The 13,555-nt window shown below is 38.9% G+C and overlaps 1 pseudogene; it reads right to left on the minus strand.

The window, feature by feature from the left end:
- Positions 1-6,037: 6,037 nt before the first annotated feature.
- LOC129084790 (60S ribosomal protein L23a-like) lies at positions 6,038-6,531 on the minus strand (annotated as a pseudogene).
- Between the last annotated feature and the right edge of the window lie 7,024 nt (positions 6,532-13,555).

Below are 13,555 nucleotides of genomic sequence, written 5' to 3' on the forward strand. Positions count from 1 at the left end.
AAACCAAGCTATCAATGACTATATCTGGAAAAGTTTCCTTACCTTTTAAACCATTCAGACATGAGATAGTACAACACAGTCTAGAGCCTGAAAGGCTGAATGAATTTTTTTCTCAAAGATAAGTAACTGTCATTAAAATTTTTTTTTTTTTCCATGAAAGTCAAATTTCTTCCTCAAATTTTCTTCCTGGATTCTGATTGCTGACTTCCAGGTGGCGAAATCTCAATCAATTTTTTTTTAACTCTTAGGTCAATGGAAAATGTATTATAAACTTTGTTTTCTTTTGTTTTAAATTAACAAATGGAAGCTCAAGCTGTTCTTAATCTGGTCAAAAATAGCTAAATACTATACCACAAAGTTTATAAAGTGGAAAAAAAATGGCCGTTTCTTTCAAATTGCTACAGGGATTCACCACAAGATGGCACCATGCAAGTGTAGTTAGTAAAAAGGCTTAGTAACGTGTATCTTGTATTAGGCCCTCAAACTTAGGAGCATGACATATGGCACATCCGACAATGCTATTTATACGAAGACAAATGTCTGTCTTGCTATGTGGGTTTTTGGTGACTAAAGTCTTCCTCCTGTGTTTTTATATGACTCTGCCTTTCAACCAAGCCTTTCTAGCAGCATGCTATCCACACGACACCAAGCCTGCAGTTACATACACAGCTGAGAAGGTGGCTTAGTCAGGCTGGTCTCTGAAGGCATTTGTTACATTTTCCCTTGAGCTGCAGATGGGTAGTGTGGGAAGGTTACGTTCTGGGTCCTTTCTCCACCATGTCTTGGCTTGTGGACTTGTTTAAGTGCCAAACACTTAGTTTCCTTAATTTATCTGTGGGAGATCAGCAGAGCAGAACTAGATAAGTATGTGGTATGTGGTAGTTTCGGATCTCATTCCTGAGACGGGAAGGATGAGAGTGAACTTCCAGGGCTGAGGAACATCGTTCACTTCACACATGAAAGTAGATCTTCAATATTTATTTTCTCCATTAAATGTTCAAATCCTGGAGAACTGAATGATTTGGAAGTTAGAGGGGCCCAACATACATATGGCTTATTACACTTGGAAAGATCATTTTTACATGTGTGAAGAGAATGGCGTGCTGGGCGTGTGTCTTTGAAGTTGAATGGAACTTCTACTGCCCTGTTGCCAAGTAGCTAAGTAAATATTTGCAGAGTGCCTATTGCTTCTCCGAATTTGGGGCACATGTCTACGAGGTATGAAACGATCTCTGTTGGGGAAGGAAGCCTACCCAGTGCTTATCTTCTCCCTCTTGCGCAGAGTTCACAGAATATGACACAACCTCCAGAGGGAAGAGAGGCCTACAAGTCCTTATCTCCCTTTCTTATCTAGCACTGGGGCGTTCTGTTGGCCAAGACCGAATGGGTCTGGGTCACCTGCAGGAGCCCTGGACATAAGAGGCAGGCCCAGAGATTTGTCTTCTGAATACACACTCCTGGGGTTGTAGTATTTTCTAAGGGCTTATGATCAGACTTCATTGCAGGGTAGACTAAAGTTATGGTTGTTAGGGGTGTCAATCTGTAAGAAACACTGAAATATCATGGAAATGTAATGAAATGGAAAATCATATTTTTCAGAACTCTTTGAAAGTAGAATATTCTAGGGAATAGAAAGAAATACTTTGATGAGGGGCTTAAAAGTGAAGGTAAGATGCCCAACCGCCACCCTGCTCTACTTTGGAGGGCAAGCTGGCTTCAGAACAACAAGCTGCCCAACTGCCTTCCAACTGAAGAACTCTTTTGCTAAGTGAGATTCACAGTGGGGGGCCTGAGCTAACTTTTTAGGGACAAAAGAGGAGAGGCTGAGTTATCAGACACTTTCTCCTACTCTCTCAAAGAGAAGCAGAATGAGAAACAGTTCATGTGAAAGGATTATTATCCGAGAGTCCACTAGGCAAGGGCTTTAGCTTTTCACAGGACAAAAACAGTAGGCATATATCCTGAATTTTCAACAACTGTCTGGTTTTAAATATTTTGTTTATTTTGTTCAGACAGTATATTCTAACTTTATGGTCAATTATGTTCTGACTTTTGGGTCAGGAAAGTAGTTCCCACAGACTCAAATACTTTGAGTCTGGCCGTTCTGCCTTCTGCTGTAGGAAATCCCCTACAAGAAGATCGGAGATAGATCCCTGGAAAACTCCTAGGCCAGGGGCTGGGAATGGCTTACACCAACCCCAGCGGAACTCTATGGTTGGCTTGTGTGAATTAGTCACTGTGGAAGAAGACAAGATGGATCAAAGACTGGGCTCCATGGAGATAAATATTTTTATAGAGCTTTGAGTTTTTCCAGTAAGGGCCCTCTCAAATGTGAATAGACCTACTGAAATGGAAATTCAATGTTCTGATTCTAGAATTTTGTTGCTTAATAGAGGACTTCCAGATTGCCCAGCTTAATGACATGTATTCTGGGTCATTTAGCAGTCCACCTTTCATTTATCCCATTTCTTTCCCTTTCTTAAATTCCTCTTATGTTTTGCCAAAGTAGTTTCTTGAGTAGTTCATGGTGAGTACATGAGCAATAAACCTTCTGAGTTCTTGCATGTATGTCCAACAGTATTTTTTTTTTTGTCCCTTTACATTCAATTAGTAATTCAAGTGGGTAGAGAACTCTAAATTCAAAGCCACTTTCCATAAGAATTTTGAACACGCTGCTTCATTGTAATCTAGCACAGTTATGTTAAAGTTTAAAAATTTAAATGGGTTTTCTTTTGGGCCATTTCTTTCAGCCACCAAGCCTCTCCACCCATACTTGCTTCTGTTTCTTAGGCAAAGCATTTCCTCATAACCAGGGTGGAGTAGAAACTTTTGGTCAGAGCGCCTTCTGAGAGTCTCTTTGCCTCAGAGGATCAAACGTTTGTACTCAGGATGAAACCCATTAGTCTTCAGTGCTAGGACCTTTTATGGAATTTGTGACTCACCATCCAAGAGCCTAAAAGATTAATTCGCTTCTATGGGGCTGCTAATTGCATAGACTGAACATCAGGTATGTGTCTAAAAGCCAACACCTGGACACCATTTTAACTAATTAGGAACTCCCTATTTCTAGATGAGTGCCAGAGCACAGGACACCTGTTTGGTGAATTGTTAACCTGCATCTCTAAAAGCATCTGCATCTTTTGTTGAGTCATAGGGTAAGAGACAACTAGGACATTTTTATGCAAGGGACAGGAGTAATTCATTTTCCTAGCAAGAGGTGGTAGCTGAGTACTGTTCCTGCAGCATAACTGATGAGTTGGAATTGTGAATTAACCCAAGGGAGAACTTGCTAAGGGAGCTGACCTGAAGTGGGATGGACTGACTGCCTTGGGAACCTGGGATTTCTCTTTCATGAGTTCTTTTTGATGGAATATGGTAAACCAGACCCAAGAACCCATTCGATGGTTAGAATACATGATCTCCATGTTCTTTTCAACCAGGAGAATTTGTTTGTAGTACTTAGTGTCACGTCTGGTACACAGTGGATGCTCGGTATATGCTAAATAAAACATTTGGGGACTGCATGATGCTTCAAGCTGCAAGATGAATGAGGTCAACTGTTTTCGTTTGCTATGATTCAAGTTTGTAATAAGCAGGTTTTAGTCACAACTACCATTCGTTACATATACTGAAAAATTAATCAACCAATTTCTTTCTCAAACTATGGCTTGAATTAGGGACTCAATTTTGGTCCCAAGCCCTCACTGCTTCAAGGCATTTGTCTGCACTACCACAAACTTGGTGTTGTGTAGACATAACCAGCTCACAGTGGGCATGAAGCAGTTAAACAGCAAAGCCCTACCTAATCGTCTGGATTAGGCACAGACTGCAGGGTTTTTGAGTAGGAAAGAGCCTCTCAGGCAACACTTGGCCTGGAAAATACTGCTTTTTGTCTGGGAGTGTTGAGAAAGACATCTCAGAGTGTGACCCATCTTCCTGTGGTTCCTTTGTGTACCTGCTTGTGCCATGTGATTAGGGACAGAATCTGTAAAGGTGGGGACAATAGAGACACAGTCAATGTGCCTGTGAATTCAGTTAGAAAGCTTGAAAAGATGGAGCATTTAGTCATCACCAAGAGGTAACGGGCCTTCTGGCCCAGCTGACAGTCAAGGACAACATGCAAGGGAGGGATCTAGCATCCCAGGCCGACTGCCCCCGCCTCTCCTGGCTCCTGAATCAAAGATTGGAACTTGTCGGCCAACAGTGGGGGTTTTCTGCTTTGTGAATTTATTTTTATGTATTCAAATAATATTATAAGTTTATAGGAAGATGCAAAAGAAAATTTCTCCGTAATCTGATCACACTAATACAACTTTATCAAGCTCGTGTAATACCTCCAGGCTCCTGCAGTCACATATAGTTTATTAGAGACAGATGGTTTATTATATTATAGTGCAAATATAGTATTTATAATTAGATTTTTCCTACTTAATATATCACATGTATTATTTAGCTATGTATTTTCTCTAAAATATTCTCTAAATATTTCTCAAGGCTAAATGGTACTTCATCGAGCAGAAGGAATAATAATATCAAACATGTGCTGTGTTCATTATATGCTAAGTTGTTCCATGCTTCCCTCATTTATTTCCCACATCTTTTGGATGGCAGGTGATATTATTTACTTTTTTTTTTTAATTTTTAGATGAGACACTTCAGAGGACAATTGGTAATGCAGTCCACGAGTGGCAGTTCTGCTCAGGTCTAATTCCAGGGCCTCAGCTTTTAACCAGGATGCCTAATCATTTTTTTTTTCTGCTTGGACATTTAAGTTGCTTCTTCTTTTTCCTTTTGGTGCAATAACTAACCCTACAAGGGATATCTTTAGGCATAGGCCATTTGCAATGAAATGTTGTTGACTCTAAACAATAGTCAGAACATTTGGATGAGGGTTGATGCCTTGTGCCAAAATGACTTTGAAAAAAATTATGCCAATTTATAATATATAAATGATATGTAATTACATATTGCTTCTTTATCCATCATTAATAAACTACCTTTCAGCCAGGGGTAATATGTTAGTTTAAAATTTTTTTGCTAATTTACTAGGAAAATGAAAATTTAGTATTTTAACTTCTTTTGTTAGAATGATTGAACATTATTTCATTTATTTGTCCATTGGTTATATTATTTTGAATGTTAGTTTTATGTTGTTTTTCCATTTAGCCATTGGAGACATTTTAAAAAACCAGTTTATAAGGACTTTTCTCATAGTAATGAAGATGTTAACCCTTTGTTAGCTTTGGTGCAAATATTTCTCCTGGTCTATTTGCATTTTAATTTTTAAAAAATTTTTGACATATTTTCAAGAGTTCATGTAGCCATGGATATTAAATTAAATTTAATATACCACTTTTGGACAAAGTTATTTCCTCTAAACTCCCAGATAGTTTACAAATATTTTAGTTTATTTTTCCAAAATTTTTCTATTTGGTTAAACAATACTATTTGGAATTTATATTGATTTTTGATGTGACATAGATATGCCTAACATGCTCAAGGCTGTTTCATAACAAACAAAAAAATCCATACTCCACACCCCCTCTAGCTACTGCCATTTCTCTACTTCTTTACTTCCCATGCACATCTCCACCCACTCCACTTTGGATTCCAACCCAATCACACCTACAAAATATCTCTGCCTCTCAACTCTCCAATGACCTATGTTTTCATCTCTGTTGGGTAAGTTCCTAAGAGTTGAATTGGTAGGTCACGCAGTAGGTGTATTAACCTTATTACAAAACTCCTGCCATTCCAAGAGGTTGTACCATTTTAAACATCCACAACACTATAAGAAAATTCCAGTTGTTTTACCTTGTTGCCAACATCTGATATTGTTAGTCTCACTAATTTTTATTGTTAATGGGTGCAAAGTGTCACATTGCTCTAGTTTTAATTTGCATTTCCCTAATGACTAATGATTTGGGGCACCTTTCTACATACTTATTGGTAATGTCTATATTGTCTTCTGTGAAAGTCTTTGTCCAAATATTTTTTATTTTTACTTTTTTACCATGTAAAAATTCTAGATTTAAAATTAGCCAGCTGGATTTATTTCAGATGATTCCAATTTTTTGGCAACATCCAAAGCATCACAGTTGGGAGCCAGCTGAAAATATGCCACCCTCTCTCTATAAGGCCCGATCAGGGTGTTGCTGACCTTGGCCACGTCAGTGTCATAGAGCTTCTTCATAGTCTGTTTGAGCTGGTGCTTGTTGGCCTTGGCATCCACAGTGAACACAAGTGTACTGTTGTCTATTTTCTTCATGGCTGACTTGGTAGTCAGAGGGAACTGGATCATGGCATAGTGGTCAAGCTTGTTTCTCCTGGGTGTGCTCTTCCAATGATACTTAAGCTGGCTTTGGAGCCATGGCGTCTTTGGCTGCGAGAATGTGGGTGACCTGTGGATCTTCTCTTTGTTTTTTTGTGGCTGTGGACGCCTTTCAGCACTCCTGTCTTTGCCTTCAAAGTCTTTGCTTTGGCTTGAGCTTTGGGAAGGGCAGGAGCTTCCTTCTTTGCTTTGGGCTCCATCTTTGAGAAAAGGATTTCCTAGATCCATTCCCATGGGCTTATCAAAGTCCTTGTCCATTTAAAAATTGGGACTCCGGACTTCTGACCAAGATGGAGGCATAGGTACATACACTTTGCCTCCTCACACAACCAAACAAAGGACAACAAAAAATATAAAAAGAAAAATTAACCAGAACTGCCAGAAAACTGAACTGTATGGAAGTCTGATAATCAAGGAGTTGAAGAAACATTCATCCAGACTGGTAGGATGAATGGAGATGAGCAGCTGGAGAGGATGTGCAGCAAGGCAGCTGCTGGAGGACCAGGTGGGTGAGGTAGAGGCTGATGGACCAGACTGTCCCACATTTGCATGAGGATAAACTGGGAGGAATAATTGGGGAGTGAGACAGACCATGCAATCCAGGATTCCAGTGCAGGAAAAGAAAGCCTCAAAACCTCTGTCTGTAAAAACCTATAAGGGTCATGGTGGAGTGAGAAACTCTCAGCCTCACAGGAGAGTTCATTGGAGAGACCCATAGGGTCCTAGAATGTACACAAATGCACCTGTGCGGGAATCAGCATCAAAAGGGCCCAATTTGCTTGTGGGTAGCAGAGGAAGTGACTGAAAGCCAGGTGAGAGCCGAGCAAGCAGCTTTGTTCCCTCTTGGGCCCCTCACCCACATACAGCACCACAACGAAATGACCTGGGTTACCCTGCCCTGGTGAATACCTAAGGCTCTGCCCCTACAATGTAGCAGGTGCACCGAGACAAAGAAATATGGCCCAAGTGAAAGAACAGATCAAAGCTCCAAAAATAAAACTAAGCGATGAAGAGATAGCTGACCTATCAGATGCACAGTTCAAAACACTGGTAATCAGGATGCTCACAGAAATGGTTGAGTATGGTTGCAAAATGGAGGAAAAAGTGAAGGCTACACAAAGTGAAATAAAGAAAAATATACAGGGAACCAACAGTGAAGGGAAGGAAACTGGGACTCAAATCAATAATTTAGAACAGAACAAAGAAATAAATACCCAACCAGAACAGAATGAAGAAATAAGAATTCCAAAAAATAAGGAGATTAGGAACCTCTGGGACAACTTTAAATGTCCCAACATACAAATCATAGGGGTGCAAGAAATTGAAAACTTATTTGAAAAAATAATGGAGAACTTCCCCAATCTGGCAAAGGAAATAGACTTTTAGGAAGTCCAGTAAGCTCAGAGAGGCTCAAAGAAATTGGAACCAAGGAGGAACACACCGAGGCACATCATAATTGAATTACCCAAGATTAAAGATAAGGAGAGTGTCTTAAAAGCAGGAAGAGGAAAGAAGAGAGTTACCTACAAAGGAGTTCCCACCAGACTCTCAGCTGATTTCTCAAAAGAAACCTTGCAGGAAAGAATGGGCTGGAAAGAAGTGTTGAAAGTCATGAAAGGCAAGGACCCACATCCAAGATTTCTCTATCCAGCAAAGCTGTCATTTAGAATTGAAGGGCAGATAAAGTGTTTCCCAGACAAGGTAAAGTTGAAGGAGTTCATCATCACCAAGTCCTTATTATATGGAATGTTAAAGGGATTTATCTAAGAAAAAGAAGAAGACCAAAACTATGAACAGTAAAATAACAACAAACTCACAACTATCAACAACTGAACCTAAAAAAACAAAAACAAAAACAAAAACAAACTAAACAAACAACTAGAACAGGAATAGAATTACAGAAATGGAGATCACATGGAGTGTTCTTAGTCGGGGTGGAGAAGAGTGGGGGAAATGGTACAGAGAATAAAGAGCATAATTGGTAGGCACAAAATAGACAGGAGGAGGTTAAGAATAGTATAGGAAATGGAGAAGCCAAAGAACTCATATGTACGACCAATAGACATGAACTTGGGTGGGGAATGCTAATGCGAGGCAGAGTACTGGGTGGAGGGGGATAAAGGGGAGGAAAAAAATGGGACAACTGTAATAGCATAATAAATAAAATACACTTAAAAACATTAAAATATTGGGTTGTCTTTTTATTTTTGATTTGTAGAAGTACTTTAAATATGTTGAATAAGATCTCTGTTAGATAAATGTATTGCATGTTTCTCTAATCCATAGCTTGCCTTTTCAATTTTCGTAATGGAATCCTTTGAACAGAATCTTTTAAAATTTGATAATTTTCAATTCATCAATCTTTTTACGTGGGTGATACTTTTTGGGTCCTTTCTAAAAAATTGTTACGTATGTCCAGGTCATGAACATATACCCCTATGTTTTCTTTTAGGAGCCTTATAGTTTTAGCTTTTACTTTTAGGTCTAAGGTCCAACTCAAATAAATTTTTGCATGTGTTGTGAGGTAGGGGTCAAGGTACATTTTTTTCCATATAGATAGCGAAGAGTCCTAGCAGGATTTGTTGAAATGAATTTCCCTATTGAATTACCTGGAAGCCTTTGTGGAAAAGCAACTGACTGCATTTCATGTGTGCATGCATAGACACATACACACAATTCCTGTGCTCCCTATTTTGCTTCTTTGATCTATTTGATCTTTGCACCAACACCACACTGTCTTGTAGCTTTATGGCAAGTCTTGAAGTAAGGTAGTGTAACACTTCTAAACCAGTATGTCTTTTTTCAAGATCCTTTTGAGTATTCTGTCTTCATATGTTTGAATCAGCTTGCTAATTTCTACAAAGAAAAAAAGCCTGGAGGGATTTTGATTGGGATCAATCTAAATTTATGGATTGCTTTGGGGAGAATTGACATCTTAATAAATTGAGTCTTCTGATTCACAAATATGACACATCCCTCCATTTATTAAGTCATTTAAAACTTCTTCTCAACAGTGTTTTCAACTTTTTACTGTAGAGATCTTGCACATCTTTTATGTATTTCTAAGTATTTCATAATTTTGATACTATTATAATTGTATTGTTTTAAAATTTTATTTATCACTAGCATATCAAAATACAATTGATTTTTGTATATGAACATTATATCCTGTGATCCTGCTAAGTTCTTTTATTAGTTCTTTTAGTATTTTGTTTTGTGTTGTCTTCCCCACCCCCTAGATTCCTAGAATTTTATACATAGACAATTATGTCATGAGCAATAATGGGTTTCACTTCTTCCTTTTCAAGGTGTTTTGTTGCACAGACTAAGGACTCCTGGACAGTGCTGAAATATTCAATCCTAGAATGCCTTTGTCTTAATCTTAGAAAGCAGTAAATATTTTGACCTTAAGTATTTTTTTTTTTATCCTGAATGGGTGTCAAAATTTGTCAGATGCTTTTTTGCAACCACAGATATAGCCATGTGAGTTTTCTTATTTTATCTGTTGATGTGGTACAATTAATTAATTTTCAAATGTTAAACCAACTTGGCATTCTTGGAATAAACACAAGTAGGTTATGATATATTATCACATTTGTATTTGCTTTATAGATATGCTTGGTTTGCTAATAGCTTATCAATAATTGCGTCTTTGTTCTTGAGGGATATTGGTTTGTACTTTTCTTTTAATTGGTAATGCTCTTATCAGGTCATTTAATAGGATTTCTGTTAGACTATTTGTTTCAGTCCCAGGATCATTGAATCTCTGCTCATTACCCAATCTTTTTTCTCATTGTTGTTTAGTTTAGAACATTTCTGTTCCTTTCTCTAGGTTCACTGGTTCTTTCTTCTCCATGAACTTTCTCCTATTAATTCCATGTGATGAATTTGTGTTTCAGGCATAGTTTTCTGCTCTGAGATTTCTATTTGGTTCTTTTTAAAAAATAGTTTCTGTATTACTCTTAAAATTCACCATTTCTTTCCTCTTTGTACTTATTTTTCCTTTATAATCTGGACCATATTTGTTTGCTAACCCCAACAAATAGGTAATCTGTAGACATGCTATTTATTAGCTGCTTTTCTTTCTTTTGACAATGAGTATATAACTTACTGGCAGGAAGGTTAGTTCATTGCAAGTTACTGGTAGCAGAACTCTTCCTTTGCTCTCATTTTCACATTGAACAAGTCAGAGAGGCTTTCAAAAGTCACAAAACCTGGGTTCTAATCCAATTCTTGCTGTTTGTTAGCTCTGAGATCTTGGACAAATTATTTAACTTTTCTGAGCCTCGAAAATGTCCTCATATTTATTATTATTATTTAAAATTCCCCCACGTTTAAAATTAGGGAATTAGAATAGGCATCTTCTAGCTATAAGACTTGGAGGTTTTATGATTGTAAGTGCTGGTACACTTACAATCATAAGTAAGGACTCAATAAATTGGTAAGGACTCAAGCACAGGTGCTGGGGACCATAGTTTTAACTCTTTCACCTTAGAAAATTCTGCTGATGTTGTACTCTCTTCACCTCTGAGCAGTTTTATCTGGGTGATTTTCTTGGTTAATACAGCCAGTCAGCTCCAACTAATCCACCCACAAGGCCATCTTTGAAGTCCTTTTTGTCCCCATATCTCTCTTTCAGGAACAAGGTATCTTTGAACTGAAAAGAGCATCTGCACAGGTGAGCATGGATGGAAAACAGCAGAGAAATTTGATGACATTAGAAGTTCATCCACAGTACAAAGTTTTGGTTTTACCCTGGACCTGCTGAATCAAAAGTGTTGGGGGTGGGGGTGAGGAAGGTACCGGCCCTTGTCTTCAACTAGGTCTGCAGGTCCACGGCATTCACACTCAAGGCTGAGAAGCACCTCTAAGAGGAAGCAGGCAGAACAGAGCAGAATATGTAATAAGGTCTGGGATGGCGGAGGGGATAGAACAGTGAAAACACATAGAGGGACTTTTTTGCTCTTACTTTTACAAATAGAAAAAGAGTCTATTTTGGTGTATGGAAAATGGTCACTCAAAAGAGTGGGTGGAACTTCTTCGGGTGATATTTAGGTTGTTTTGAGAAGTTGAGGATGAGGCAAGAACCATATCCTAGGGGTCAGAATAAGACATTTTTCAGGTCATTTCACTCTAAACCAAGCAACTTCATTGGTCCTTTGAGGGCAGAGGCACCTCAAGAGGGCAGCCATGCGATCACACTGGCTTCCATGTGGATGTAGGTGTGACGTTCGATGGTTCCAGGAGGAGCTCAGGTGTATTTCTTTAGGCCCTCCTGGAGCCCACTGCTCAGTTCCTGTGGTGGCCCGAGCTTGGTCACCCAGTCCCTAGGTGGGACTCGGCGAGTAGTGTTAGGAACGGTCCAGAAGGTTTGGATGACCTGACTTGAAGAGCACAGCATGCATTCTGTTAGGGGCATAGCAAAGCAGACAGTTTTTCTTTCTTCTTTTTTTTTTAGATTTTATTTATTTTTATTTTTTGAGTTTTTTGCATATATTTTATTGATTATGCTATTACAGTTGTCCCATTTTTTTCTCCTCTTTATCCCCCTCTGCCCGGCACCCTCACTCCCTTCAGCATTCCTCCCCCACCCCCCCTCCCCGCTTAGTTCATGTCCATGGGTTGTACATATAAGTTCTTTGGCTTCTCCATCTCCTGTACTATTCTTAATCTCACCCTATTTTGTACCTACCATTTATGCTTCTTATTCCCTGTACCTTTTCCCCCATTTTCCCCCTCCCCTGCCTTCTAATCTCCATTTCCATGATTCTGTTCCTGTTCTAGTTGTTTGTTCAGTTTTTTTGGTTTTTTTTTTTTTGTTTTTTTTTTAAGGTTCAGTTGTTGATAGTTGTGAGTTTGTCATAATTTTACTGTTCATAGTTTTGATCATCTTCTTTTTCTTACATAAGTCTCTTTAACATTTCACATAATAAGGGCTTGGTGGTAATGAACTCCTTTAACTTTACCTTGTCTGGGAAGCGCTTTATCTGCCCTTCAATTTTAAATAATAGCTTTGCTAGATAGAGTAATCTTGGATGTAGGTCCTTGCTTTTCATAACTTTGAATACTTTCTGCCAGCCCATTCTTGTCTGCAAGGTTTCTTTTGAGAAATCAGCTGAGAGTCTTAAAGGAACTCCTTTGCAGGTAACTCCATTTCTCTGGCTTCTTTTAAGATTCTTTATCTTTAATCTTTCGCATTTTTTTTTGTTTCCAATCTGGGAAAAATGGAGGTATTTCTCCAGCTGGAACAATTGCAAATATACGTAGATTAAAAAAGAAAGAGGAGGAGGAAAGCTGATTAAAAGGGTAAGAAAATGTTTTTGTTTTGGATGGTTTAAAACCACAATAGGTTAGGTAAAACAAGGAATGTAGTCTTGTACAAAAGAGGAAGAACATACTCTCCTATGTTTACTGGTTTCCTAGGAAGTGCTGTACTTAAAATCTTATTGAGAAATTTTTGCTACCTGGTAGAACATTGCTTTCATTGAATAACTCTCTTGCTCAAGACCTACTGCTACCCACCTGCCAAGTGAAGACTGCCTTTTGCTGCAGCCATAGGCCCACGCTTTTTCCTAAGATTTTAACATCCTTCCTTAACTGGTCCAGTCCCACCTGTCTAGCTCACTAGCATGGCTTTTCTCAGCCTGTTTGCCTTCCTAAAGTGCTTTTCTCTTTCCAAAGCTAAACGGTCCATCTTCCATGACCCAGAGCCCCTCCATGCTTACGTCAGCCCACACCAGATGCTGTTTCCCTAACCGCCATTTGTAAGATCTACAACCAAGGAAGTGGCCACATAAACACTACCTTGCATTTTTCACAGATTGGCTTTCTATCTGGCTGGTTTGTTCCATGGATAGAGGTTAAAGTTCACCTTTCTGCGTTCTCCATAAGAACTGGCATAGAGTTGGTCACAGGGAAAATGAAAACAATGCATTGTTGTTGGGTAGACTAGAGAGTTGTTATGTTAGGTATTGGTCAGCTGAATCAAGGTGTTCCCCGGTGTGTTCCAAGCAACACTAGCTGAGTACGATGTTTATCATCTGTCCATCAGATAGATTGGCGGCACCTGCCTCAGTGGTAACCGTTTCTTCATGTTACCAGTGTTGTTCTAAGTTAAAGACAACCAGCTGAAGCTCGTATAGCAGGAGACTAAAAGTGGGTGTGGGAGGGGGCATATTTGTTATTTTTGCTCTTTTAATTTTAATGCTGCTTCTATTCGGGGGA

Source organism: Pteronotus mesoamericanus, unplaced genomic scaffold (assembly GCF_021234165.1).
Source record: "Pteronotus mesoamericanus isolate MK-2021 breed Mesoamerican mustached bat unplaced genomic scaffold, CSHL_Meso_final contig_130, whole genome shotgun sequence".
Taxonomy (NCBI): Eukaryota; Metazoa; Chordata; class Mammalia; order Chiroptera; family Mormoopidae; genus Pteronotus; species Pteronotus mesoamericanus.